Source organism: Andrographis paniculata, unplaced genomic scaffold (assembly GCF_009805555.1).
Source record: "Andrographis paniculata isolate CXL003 unplaced genomic scaffold, ASM980555v1 Contig70END, whole genome shotgun sequence".
Classification (NCBI taxonomy): Eukaryota; Viridiplantae; Streptophyta; class Magnoliopsida; order Lamiales; family Acanthaceae; genus Andrographis; species Andrographis paniculata.
In genome coordinates this window covers 1,577,988-1,590,946 of record NW_026137607.1, presented here as the reverse complement: position 1 = coordinate 1,590,946, position 12,959 = coordinate 1,577,988, and positions in this window count along the sequence as shown.

Sequence of the window (12,959 nt, the reverse complement as noted above, 5' to 3'; positions counted from 1 at the left end):
TAAAAAGTAAAACCCGAAAATAGAAATTATCTTCGAATTTGATAAAATAAAATGCCTAAGATTAAGAATCTCTAGACACCGTACGATACATAAGTAAAATAAGAAAATATATATACTACAGACTGTAAAAGTAAAATGGTGATTCCCAAAAGAAATTCACTGAATTTGATGTCGATTGAAGATGCTTTTCCAAAATAGACCCAAATCTTTAAATATTCTCTAAAGAAACGTTTTGAACCGTCGTCTGGACGGCTACAGCAACCGCCATCAACCGCCCACTAATTCATCCTCCATTGACACGTGTTTTAACTATTTCACCAACCGCTCCCATCAGTTACAGAACCCAACTGGCTCGACCGACCGCCTCTGGGCACCTTACCTCCTTAAATGGACGGCTGGTCCGAACGACCACTCAACCGCCCAACATACTTTAGACAGAGTATTTAAAACCTATGTCAACCACCACAACCAGGTCGTGCCTTCATATCCGCTCGCCGGTTGTAACTTATCTCAACCGTCTTAGAACTGCTTTTCGTCTGACCAGCATACCTGCTGCTACATCTCCTCTTGTCTGCCTTCCACTTGTTCGATCCGCTCGCCGGTTGTAACTTCCCTTAACCGTATTTTCAGACGGATCATAAATCACCATCCGACTTAGAAACCATCTGGACCATCCACCGACTGAACCTACCGAATAACCCAATGATTGACCAACCGACCAATCCAGATACTAATTGGTCGCTGGACCAAATGACTAATCAGTTGCCAACTCGAGCGACCACCATTCGGTCCCTTCAAACAGCTGAACAACCGTTCGACCAAATGACCGACCAATCGATCAGGCGATTAAGCGACCAATTAACAGACATTTCTTTGCCCGACCAATTAACAGACCTTTCCTCTTGTCCGACCTCCATGTGTGCCATCTCATCTTTCTTCGTCCGACCTTATTTTGTCCGACCTCCGTGTCTGCCCTCTCATCTTTCTTCGTCCGACCTTATCTTGTCTGACCTCCTTATCAGCCGTCTCATCCTTCTTCGTCCGACCTTATCATGTCCGACCTCCTTATCGGCCGTCTCATCCTTCTTCGCCCGACTTTATTTAAGACCCTACTACCATTATCAGGCCTATTGGACTATACATCATTCCAATTTATAAGTCCATTCTCAAAAAACCCTATACATTGGTTTTTTCTTACTCAACAATAATAATAATAATATTTATTATAATTGGTCTAGTCAAATTAATAGTGGTTTAGAACCACTTTATCATTATCCCACGTTGATAGAACGTGGGATAATGATTTTTAACGTAAAGGATTCTGGTCCTCCATCTGCCTATACAAAGGCCAGAACAAATCTATTCTATCACACACATAAATTAAATTTACATGTTCTGACATTGAGGCTAAGAGGGAGAAATCAGATGATTCAACTCATCGTCTCAACCGGAAGACCCAACTTATCGTCCTGTATGCGAGAATGGTTTCCAACCAAGGTCAGTATGTAGTATACACATATTTCATTGATTTTTTTAGAATCATAAAGTTCAAAGTCTGCGAATTGAAATGGATTATATTTTATATTAAACTTACATGTGGTATCAGAGCATGGTTTTGAACTTGTGAATTCTCCGATTAATGGTTAGAATTATGTAAGGTTAGATTTTTCCGCTGCGATCTAAATATTTGATTTGCTAAAGTTTTATTTATAAAATTATTATTATAATATAATTTAAATAATGATATGTATATATTTCTGAAAACTTCGTGTTTTTTTTTTTTTGAAATATGCAAATATTAATATTATTATTATTATTTTTATTATTATGTGTATATGTTCTGCGAATATTATTGTTAATTTAAATCATCCACGGATATGTTCTGCGTATATGTGTATACTTTTAATTTAAGTCATTATCTTTAATGATATTATTTAATAATAATATATCATGAGATTAGTTTATCGACAATTAGTTGAATAAATATCCCAAAATTTATGAAATTCATGATTTATTTGTGTAACCGTTATGCATTAAATAAAATAAAGATTAATAATATATCTATTAGTAGAATTTGAATTAATTAATTAATGCGACTATTGGATCTACCCTACTGCGTGATATAACTTTTTTTTGCTGCCGTATGTTATTTGAATAATACATAATTATGGTTGTAGGTTATTTTAATTATATTCAAATATATTATTTAATTTAATGTTTAAAAATTATGACTAATGTGTTAATCACCAAAGTGATCAGATTAGAAAGATATTTGTGTAGATATTAAATAGAAAATTTAATTACTTATTAGAATGTGACGCTTTTATGACATTATGTTTTAATAATGTGTAAATTAAAGTTCATTAATTATAAGATATTTTAGGATCAACCCAAAGGTAGATCAATTATTTTATAATTAAGAACATGATTGAAAATTATTTAAGTACTTGTATTAAATATGCAAGATTATCCAAAGATGACATGCATGTTCAATTAAAGTGCGATTTATTGTGCGATTTATGTTAGCGTCAATTATGTTTAATTAGTACGTTGTTGTTCACCCAAAGGAGAATTACAATGTACATTTATTGTTTTTACCTTGAGTCTAATTTGAAAAATCTCAATTATTTTAATTTGTAGTAACTGTGCCCGCTTCGCTTCATTCGCATGCATCATCTCTTCCTATATTTAATGGGCTTAACTATCCCGAATGGTCTGAGCACATTCAATTTCAACTTGGTGTTTTAGGTCTTGACCTATCACTTCATGTTGAAAAGCCTCCTGCTGTTACTGATACTAGCAGCGAAAGTGAAAGGTCTTTTTATAATGTTTGGGAGAGATCGAATAGATTAAGTCTGATGCTTATGCAGATGAGTATAGCGAACAACATTAAGTCTACTCTTCTGAAGTCAATGATGCTAAGGAATTTATCAAAGCAGTTGGGGAACGTTCTCAAACTGCAGATAAGTCTCTCGTTGGGACACTAATGGCTACGCTAACCACCATAAAGTTTGATGGTTCGCGATCCATTCATGAGCATATCGTCGAAATGATGAACCTGGCAATAAGATTGAAAGCCTTAGGGATGACTGTGGATGATAACTTTCTTGTGCAGTTTATCTTGAATTCACTGCCCCCTATGGTCCGTTTCAAATGAACTATAATACCATGAAAGATAAATGAAATGTGAATGAACTTCATAGTATGCTAGTTCAAGAGGAAACACGGCTTAAAAATCAGGGCTCTCATTCAATTCATCTTATTACCAACCAAGGAGCTGGTAGGAAAGTCGGGAATAAGAAAGTGAAGGGCAAGCGCGGACCATTGAAAGTGTGTGTCGTCTGCCCAAGCCCCGAAGAAGGAACTCAATAATGTCAAGTGTCGCTTTTGTGGAAAATTCGAACACTTTCAAAGAGATTGCTTGAAACGAAAGGCTTGGCTCGAAAAGAAAGATACTAATGCTTTTGTATGTTTCAAATCAAATTTGATTGAAGTTCCTCATAATACTTGGTGGCTTGATTCTGGCTGTACCACTCATGTTTCGAAATCCCTACAGGGATTCCTTATGATCCAAACCACAAAGCCAAATGAAAGATTTTTTTTTATGAGAAATCGAGTCAAAGCTCCCGATGAAGCCGTAAGAACTTACATTTTAATTTTAGATTCTGGACACCATTTAGATTTATTTGAGACTCTTTATGTACCTTCTGTTTCTCGCAATTTGGTTTCTATTTCTAAACTCGATTATGTTGGATATTCATTTAATTTTGGCAATGGTTGTTTCACTTTATTCGAAAATAATTATCCAATTGGTTCTGGTGTTCTTGAAACTGGTCTTTACAAATTCAAACTTAACAACCTCTTTGTTGAAACCCTTTTAACCCTGCATTATGATGTTGAAACTAAACTTGGTTTAGTGAATGAAAACTCTGCTTACTTGTGGCATAAACGTTTGAGGCATATTTCCAAAGAAAGAATTATAAGATTAGTGAAGAATGAAATCCTTCCGGATATAAATTTCACTGATCTTGGTATTTTTGTGGATTGTATAAAAGGAAAACAAACAAAACACACAAAGAAATTAGCCACAAGAAGCACATAGCTTCTTGAAATAATACACACTGATATTTGCGGACCATTTGATGTTTCCTCTTTTGGAAAAGAAAAATATTTCATTACCTTCATTGATGACTTTTCTCGTTATGGTTATGTCTATCTATTACATGAGAAATCTCAGTCAGTAGCGCTCTAGAAGTGTTTATTAATGAGGTTGAAAGAAAACTAGATAGAAAAGTGAAAATCATCAGATCTATAACGGTGGTGAATATTATGGAAAATATAATTAATCGGGTCAATGCCCGGGTCCATTTACCAAATTTCTTGAAAAGTGTGGCATATGTGTTCAATACACTATGCCGGGTACACCACAACAAAATGGTGTAGTTGAAAGGCATAATCGAACACTATTGGATATGGTTAGGAGTATGCTCAATAATTCTTCACTGTCCATATCACTGTGGATGCATGCGCTTAAAACTGCCATGTACTTATTAAATAGGAATCCTATTAAAGCAGTTCCTAAAACGCCCTTTGAGTTATGGGCTGGCAGGAAACCTAGTTTAAGTTAAGGCACCTGCATGTTTGGGGTTGCCCGGCAGAGATAAGAGCTTATAATTTACATGAAAAAAAGTTAGACTCAAGAACGATTAGTGATTTCTTCATTAGTTATCCCGATAAGTCTAAAGAGTATAAGTTTTATTGTCCTAATCATAGTACAAAAATTATTGAAGCTGCAAATGCAAAGTTCATTGAGAATTGTGAAGTTGGTGAGAGTCAAGAACCTCGAAAGGTTGACATTTAAGAAGTTAGGGTGCACATTACTGTACCACTGACTCCTAATAATGTTGGTGTTCCTCCTGTTGTTGAACCTCCTAACACTGGACACGAACAACAAATTAATGAAAAATTGACCCACAGTGAAGATAATGAACTTGCAGTAGATGAACCATGTGAAATAGTATTGCGAAGGTTTGAAAGACAAAGACGCCCTGCTATTTCCAATGATTATGTGGTATACCTACAAGAGTCGGAATGTGAATAAGGACTCAATGATGATCCAACTTCATTTTCACAAGTCATGGAAAGTAATAATTCTTATAAGTGGTTGGTTATTGAGATTTGGATTATACCGGATGTGTTGATATCGGAAAATCTACTTTTGGATATTTGTTCTTACTAGCCGAATGAGCAATATCATGGAAAAGTGCGAATTAGTCTGTCATAGTTGCGTCCACTATGGAAGCTGAATTTGTGGCATACTTAGAGGCCACAGTTCAAGGAAATTGGCTGTGGAACTTTATTTCGGGGCTTGGAATAGTCGACAGTATTGCCAAGCCACTGAAAATTTATTGCGATAATTCCGCAACAGTCTTCTTTTCAAAGAACAACAAGTACTCTAAAGGTGCAAAACATATGGATCTAAAGTACATTGCTATTAAAGAAGAGGTTCAGAAACAAAAGATGTCAATTGAGTATGTTAGCACCAATCTTATGGTTACAGATCCGTTAACTAAAGATTGCCTCCAAAGACATTTATTGCACATGTTGAAAGAATGTACATTATGAATGTAATTTGATGAATATTATGTTTATGTATTCGACATCTCGAGCTCCCTTATGCATTGTTTCTGAAATTGAATATTTTCTTGTTCACTTATTTGTGCTCATGATTGTTTGAACAAGAAGCAGTCTATCTTAGACATTAAAGTGGACCATTATCGATGTTTCCAATTATGAATGAATTAAGTACAACATTAATATGTGGTACATGGAATGAACTATGCCGATTCAATGACGTAGAACCGCCATGACTCATATTAGTATATACTTGTACCAATAAAGTTTATTATTTTATTTAAACCATGAAAACATGTTCTGTCACCAAGTGGAAGAATGTAAGATGTGACCTCGTGTCACTCATTAATTAATGGTTTAATAAAATATTTAATAATAATAATATTTATTAGAATTGGTCTAGTCAAATTAATAGTGGTTCTTATTATAGACACTAATGTAAGTATATTTTAAATTTTTTCTTGGGTAAATAAAGTCACATTAGGCGAATCATGTGTGGCAAGTGACCTGAGGCATCGGGGGTTTGAACCCATGATTTCACAATCACAAATCCTACCCCTACACCATCAGGTCATCATTTATGAGACTTGATTTATTATTCTTTTAAAAAGATGGTTTGTGAGTCCAGCCGCTAATACAATATTATATATAATATTGTTTATAAAATGTATATTATGTCATAATTATAATTATAATTCCTATTATTTATTTTATCATATTTTCAAAATAATAATATTTTAATTGAATAATTATTTAATGTGATATAAATAAATATTTTTGTAATATTTTAAATGAAATAATAAAATATAAAATTACTCATTAGTTAATACGATTATGCTCATTTATTTTAATTTATGTAGTCATATCTAGATAACCATAAACCTATAGATATTTCTAATACTATGTAATAGGATCCATGCTTATTAAAAATAAAAAATAAAAAAAAATTAATACTATGGAGTGTGTTTGTTTATTATTTTTAGTTTGAAATTTTTTATTTTACGATTATTGAGAAAACGTGTAAATAATATGAGTATGATATTTTGAATTGGGTGAGTAGACTCGGTTTTAACGGCTAAAAGTTATAAAATAGTTACTTTTTGTGCTAATGAATAGAATATGTTTTGATCTTATTTAATTAATTTTGTTTAATTATATCGTACATTGTATTTAATAAAAATGCATAAAATATTTTTATTTTATTTATTGTGTGAAATTCTTGTGTTGATATAAAATTTGTATGATACATCCTTATTGTCCAAATATGATATTTGATAATAATTAAATATTTCAATTACGCAAGTTTTATACAAATAGAAAACATAAAATATTTTTAATGATTTTTTTAAATAAATAAATAATTGATTAATCCTTCGTTATATAATTTTGGGTGACAAATTGTTATATGATTTTTATAAAAATATAAAAATAAATGATTTAATATTCTATTTATTTATTTTATTCAAAAAATTATTTAAAATATTTTACATTTTTTATTTGTATAAAACTTGCGTAATTTAGGTTTTTATTTAGAATCAAATATCAGTTTCGGACAAATAGAGTGTTTCATGCAAATTTTATATTAACACAAAGAATTTCACGCAATAAATAAAACACAAAATATTCTATACATTTATACTAAAAACACAGAGGGTGTTATATAATTTATTTGTTTATTATTTTTATTTTTTTTTTTGAAAATGACTTTATTAGTGCTATGTTCTTTATTTTATATACACACAATTATTTATATTCACTTTACGAGGAATGCTCAATTTTCTTACTGGGTTTCAATGGATTTTTTTGTATTTTAAAAAGTCTATAAATTTTGGTATTTATGTAGATTTAGAAAACCTATGGAGTCTATGCGGAGTTTGATGGATTTTAGTAATTGGTTTACATGAATTTTTACAGATTTGATTGAATTCTTTATGATTTATATGGATTTCGTGGAATTATAGAAAAATTTTATGAATATATATAATTATATAAATTTATATCAAATACAAATTTTATAAATATAATATATTTATAATTAAAGTCTTATGTATTATTAAAATACAAGTTTTATAAATGTAATATATTTATAATTAAAGTTATTATATATTATTATATTTTTATAAAATAAAATTTTAATATTAATTATTTACAACGTAGAATCATTATAATACATGTAATACTACTATATTGTATATTAATATTTTAAATTTTATAAGTTTAGTATTATATTATCATTCAATATATCAAATTAGTTTTATATTTATTTATTAGTTATTATTATTATTTATATAATATTTTTACATAAAAAATAAATACGTATATAAATAAAATAAAAAACATGATTTACGATTTTTAAAAAATATTAAAATAAAAAAATAAATAATAAATTAATGGTTCTTTCGAAAAATATATATTGAAAATATTTATTCCACTGTCATCGGAATGACAATATAGTATATTCGATAATTGAAAAACGAGAATGACACCGGAATGACAATATATTATATTCGATAATTGAAAAGGAAGAATGACACCGGAATAACAATATAGTATATTCGATAATTGAAAAACAAGAATGCCAATATATTATATTCGATAATTGAAAAAAGAGAATGGCACCGGAATAACAATATATTATATTCGATAATTGAAAAAGAAGAATAACACCGAAATGATAATATATTATATTCGATAATTGAAAAGAAAAGACGACGGTAATACATATTTATTATGATAATAATATTTTTTAAAATTATATTTATAATATAAAACTATATATTTAAAAAATTGATAATAATTCGCTAATATATTTTAGTTTTTAATTATTATTTTTATTAAAAATTATAATAATATTAATAAATATTATCATATTATTTATCACTTATACAACAACAACAAAATCTCTACTTATGAGCACAGATTTTACACTATACAAAATTTTCACAATTTTTCATTAAAATCCATAGACTTGAAAGTCTATGGATTGTTGAATACGTCGAAATTTTAGAAGACTTACAAGTGTGTATTGAATACCTCTAGATTTTAAAAGACTTTTAAAAGTCTGGATTGAATACCTCAATATTTTAAAAGACTTTTAAAAATTTTGATTAAATACACTTAGATTTTAAAAATCCAACAAAATCCTACGGAATTCGGATTAAATACAACCCCCCCCCCCCTTTAGTTTGTGCCTTCTGTGGTGTTTAACATTTTATAATAATTTTTTAGGTTATCTAATTATTTTATTTTGATTTTCGCCTACCATTAGGTATAGTTTTTTATCTATAAAGTTTCTTATCTCAATAAAATGAAACTATATTTCTGAAAATATATATATATAATTTTCATTCTTGTGCTTTTTCTTGTTTTTTACTTGTAAATGAAAAATGAAATTATAATATGATTTGATATTCATTGATGCGCTGTAGTGCAAGTTGTATACTTTATTTTATTGTATTGTTATCACCTAAAATTAATCATGACTTAACATAAAGTTGTGGTTTGTACAAGACTGATATGCGTGATGGGTAGCTGGAACCATCAAAGCAAAATGTTAGATTTTGTCAAATTTTTTTAAAAAATTGGATTATAATGTTTCATAGGGTTTATGTGAAGATTATTATAATATTTTAAATTTAAAATCGTAGAATTTGTGGAATGAGTTTGAAATTCTAGTTTTGTCATAACCGATGCGCTTTAATTTTAAATCTCTAACTAGCTGCTTGTAATGGTTAGTTTAGCCTTAGTGTCACAACGTAGAGCTCGTTGATTGATGAATGAGCATTTTGATGTGGCGTGGCGGTGACACAAACAAAATGCGTTGGTACCCAGACAGATACAGACGAGACCAAATCTTCTATTCTCAAATCTCCCTGTTCTGCATTTTCCAACAAATAAAGTTGTGACATATGAAAAATACAGAAAAAAAAAGAAAGAAAAAAAAAAGAGAGAATATTGGTAGAATTTATAATTTCTTTTATTTTTAAATTATATTTTTGTTATTTATCAATTTTATTTATTTAAAAGTAAAAATATAAACTATCTACAAAATTAATTTTTATTTTCATTATGATATTAATTTATCATTATTTTATACTATTAAAAAATATATTCTTTTATTTCTTTTATATTTTTTCTTTTTATATTATTTTTTTATAAAATATCATAGTATTACATATATATTTTAAAATTTTAAATATTATATAAAAAATAATTTAAATAGTAACTTGTGTAATACTATTTTATTCATAAAATTATATTTTTAAATGATATTTTACGGTAATATTTAAAAATATATATATATTTTACAATTGAATAATATAATAATAAAAATTAAAAAATAATTTGAATATAATTAATTTTAAGGAAAGAAAATTAATATTATAAAAATAATTTTTTAAAAATATAATATTTTAAATCATATGCATATCTACTCATTCTTATGTTTTTTTTCTCTCTCCTCCTCCATGTGTCATATTTTTATTTGTTGGAATGAAGGGAATAAGAGAGTTTGGGAATAGAGGATTTGGTGCCGATACAGATGGTGTCTGAAGAGATGCATATGACGCCCAAACTAATGTAGAAGTCGCTTGGACTGATGCAGAAGTTGTCGAAACTAATATATAAATCACTCGGATTACTGCAGAAGTTGCCCGGGGTATTGCAGGAGTCGCCTAGATTGATGCGAAAGTCATTTCCACCAATGCGAAAGTTATCCAGGCAGATGCAGAAGCGGTCGGGATAGAAGGCACAATGTTGTGATAAGTGTGCAGGAGTGTCCGATGATTGAAGAAGGATGGACAAGTATTTGAGGAGATTTAGGCGTGTATTTGAGGAGGTCCCGGCATCAGAAATTTTACAAAGGCCTGGGCGTGTCTTAATAAGATGGTCATTTCCAGATATATTTTAGATAGTTCGGGCGTTGTCAGTTTTATTTTTCAGAAGGCGGGGGTTCAAATATATTTTAGACAGTCCTAGCGCTGTTAGATTTATTTTTCAGAAGGCAGGGCGCTACCGGATTTATTTTACAGATGTCTGGGCGCATCTTTAAATATGATTTACAAAGTAGGAGCGTGTTAATGATTTTAAAAGACGAGATATATTTTCAAATATATTTAAAAGGCCTGGCGTATTTTACCAAAGAAGAGGCTCCTCCAAATAATTAAAATATTATTTTTATTTTATTTTATTAGAAGACTATATATTTTGAAATATATTTAGAAATGACTAGACGTATTTTAGAAGATCAGATATATTTACAAAGGTAGGGGTGTATTTAAAGAAGAAAGACTTCCCCAACTTGGATATAATATCGGAACACGCTTGTGTGAATCCATTTTTTTTTTTAATAACGTGGGAACCCGCAACCGATGTGAATCCATATTTTCATTCATAGACTCGTGCCATACCTTAATTCTTTTTTACTTTCCGTTCTTTGGTTCATGTAATTTATTTTTAAAGCATAAGTTCTGTTATATATATATATATAATATAAGCTCCTATTTAATTTTGGACTCTAGGCAAGGGCCTTTTCGTTATGATCTAAAATCGGATCTGCCACAACGGTGAATCTTGAGATAAGTATTCGGGTCTAATTTGGAATTCACAAACAAGAAGCCTTTTTGCTATTTCCTATCAATCCAATTTCATTTCCTAATTTTTAAATTTGTTAATTTTACCTTTTATTTAGGGTGTGTTCGGTTGAGAGATTTGGTCCAAATCTCACTATTTATCCAAAATTTTCCCCAAAAAAACATCAAATCAAACACCTATTTTTTTTTTTTTTTATATTACATTAAAAATCAATTTTACATTCAAAACATCACATCATCACCTATTTATATCACATCATACAACTATTCAAATTCAAAATTTTTACTATTCAAATCCCAACTCAAAATCCAAACCCCCAAACAAACACACCCTTAGTGTAATTTCAATTTCGATCGTGTTAATATCATTTCGGCTTCATTCAAATTCTTTTTTACTAATTAAATCGTAATATTTTTACGAGATATTGTTGGATAAACCCATCGAGATATAAATTCAAATACTTTACTCTTAGTTTATGAATTTTACAATATTATTTCTTATATTCTTCAGATTTTATTATTATGATTCATTGATTTATTTTTCTCATAATTTTAGAATTTTATTAATTGTAGGACAACCCAACAATCCGATCCAGTGGAAACTCAACAGGTTCATTCTTATATCAAAACTTCAAAAAATCCAAAACTCAAACAAAAAATCAACCACCAAACATGGGATTTGTTATAACGCAGGGGTAATTTCGTAAATACAGGCCCAGATTATTAGTGGGCCGTAAATAGAAGAATTATTGTTAGCCCACTTTCATTCCCCATTGTGAAATGTGAAATACCCGCAGAGTGAAACCCTAGCAACTGGTCCGCCTTCTGATTTATAGCGGCGGATTCTCTGCGGGATTTTTATCCATCTCAGTGTTGTTTATCGTTCGTATTCTGGATTTGTTGTGGTTTTATTGGAATCATTTTTGTTGGAGAAATCGCCCGATGATGGAAAATCTTTAATTATTGAAGTCAGCGAGTCGGTTTTGGATTCATCACTGGCCTGCGCTGCTGCCGGAATAAGCCGCGGCCGCCGGCTCTGTTCATCACACTAATATTCACACTTGCACGCGGCGGCCGTGGCTTGTTGTTTGTGCTTTGTGTCAGGCCTCCGCTGAATCTTTTCCGTCGGCTGCTTGTGATTGCTTAAAAGCTATGAGATCTGAGGGCTTCAGATTTGCGTGTTTGATTTCTAGTGTGTAATTTTCATGGCATTATTCGTTATATTACGACTGTCTTCATTTGGTGGGATCTCTCTGAACTAGTATGATCGGATTTGCTTCTTCTCTCTATTTTATAGCCTCTTTCTGTAATTAAGTTAAACTCGAAAACGTTTTTGATGCCCAATGATGGAAAACCCATGGTTATTATGGTAGTTTGGGTTTAATTTCCATTGTTAGCCTCCCACCACTGCTATCTTCATCATCATCATCATCATCATCATCATCACTCAATATTATTATTGTTGTTGTTGCTTCTGCTGCTGCTGCTGCTACTGCCATTGCCACTCTCCACAGTTTAATGTAATGTTGGTGGGATTGGCTTTGATGGAATAACCAAATGATACCAAATGCCTGTGGTTCTGAGGGCTACTATTGCAATTTGTGACTTTACTTATGTGGACATTGTCTTGATAACAATGTTTTAGTCACATGGTTAATTAGTGTGGTGTTAGTTTCAATTTTCACAGTATATACATAAATATATATGTCTACCTGTTGAAAAATTTTCAGATAG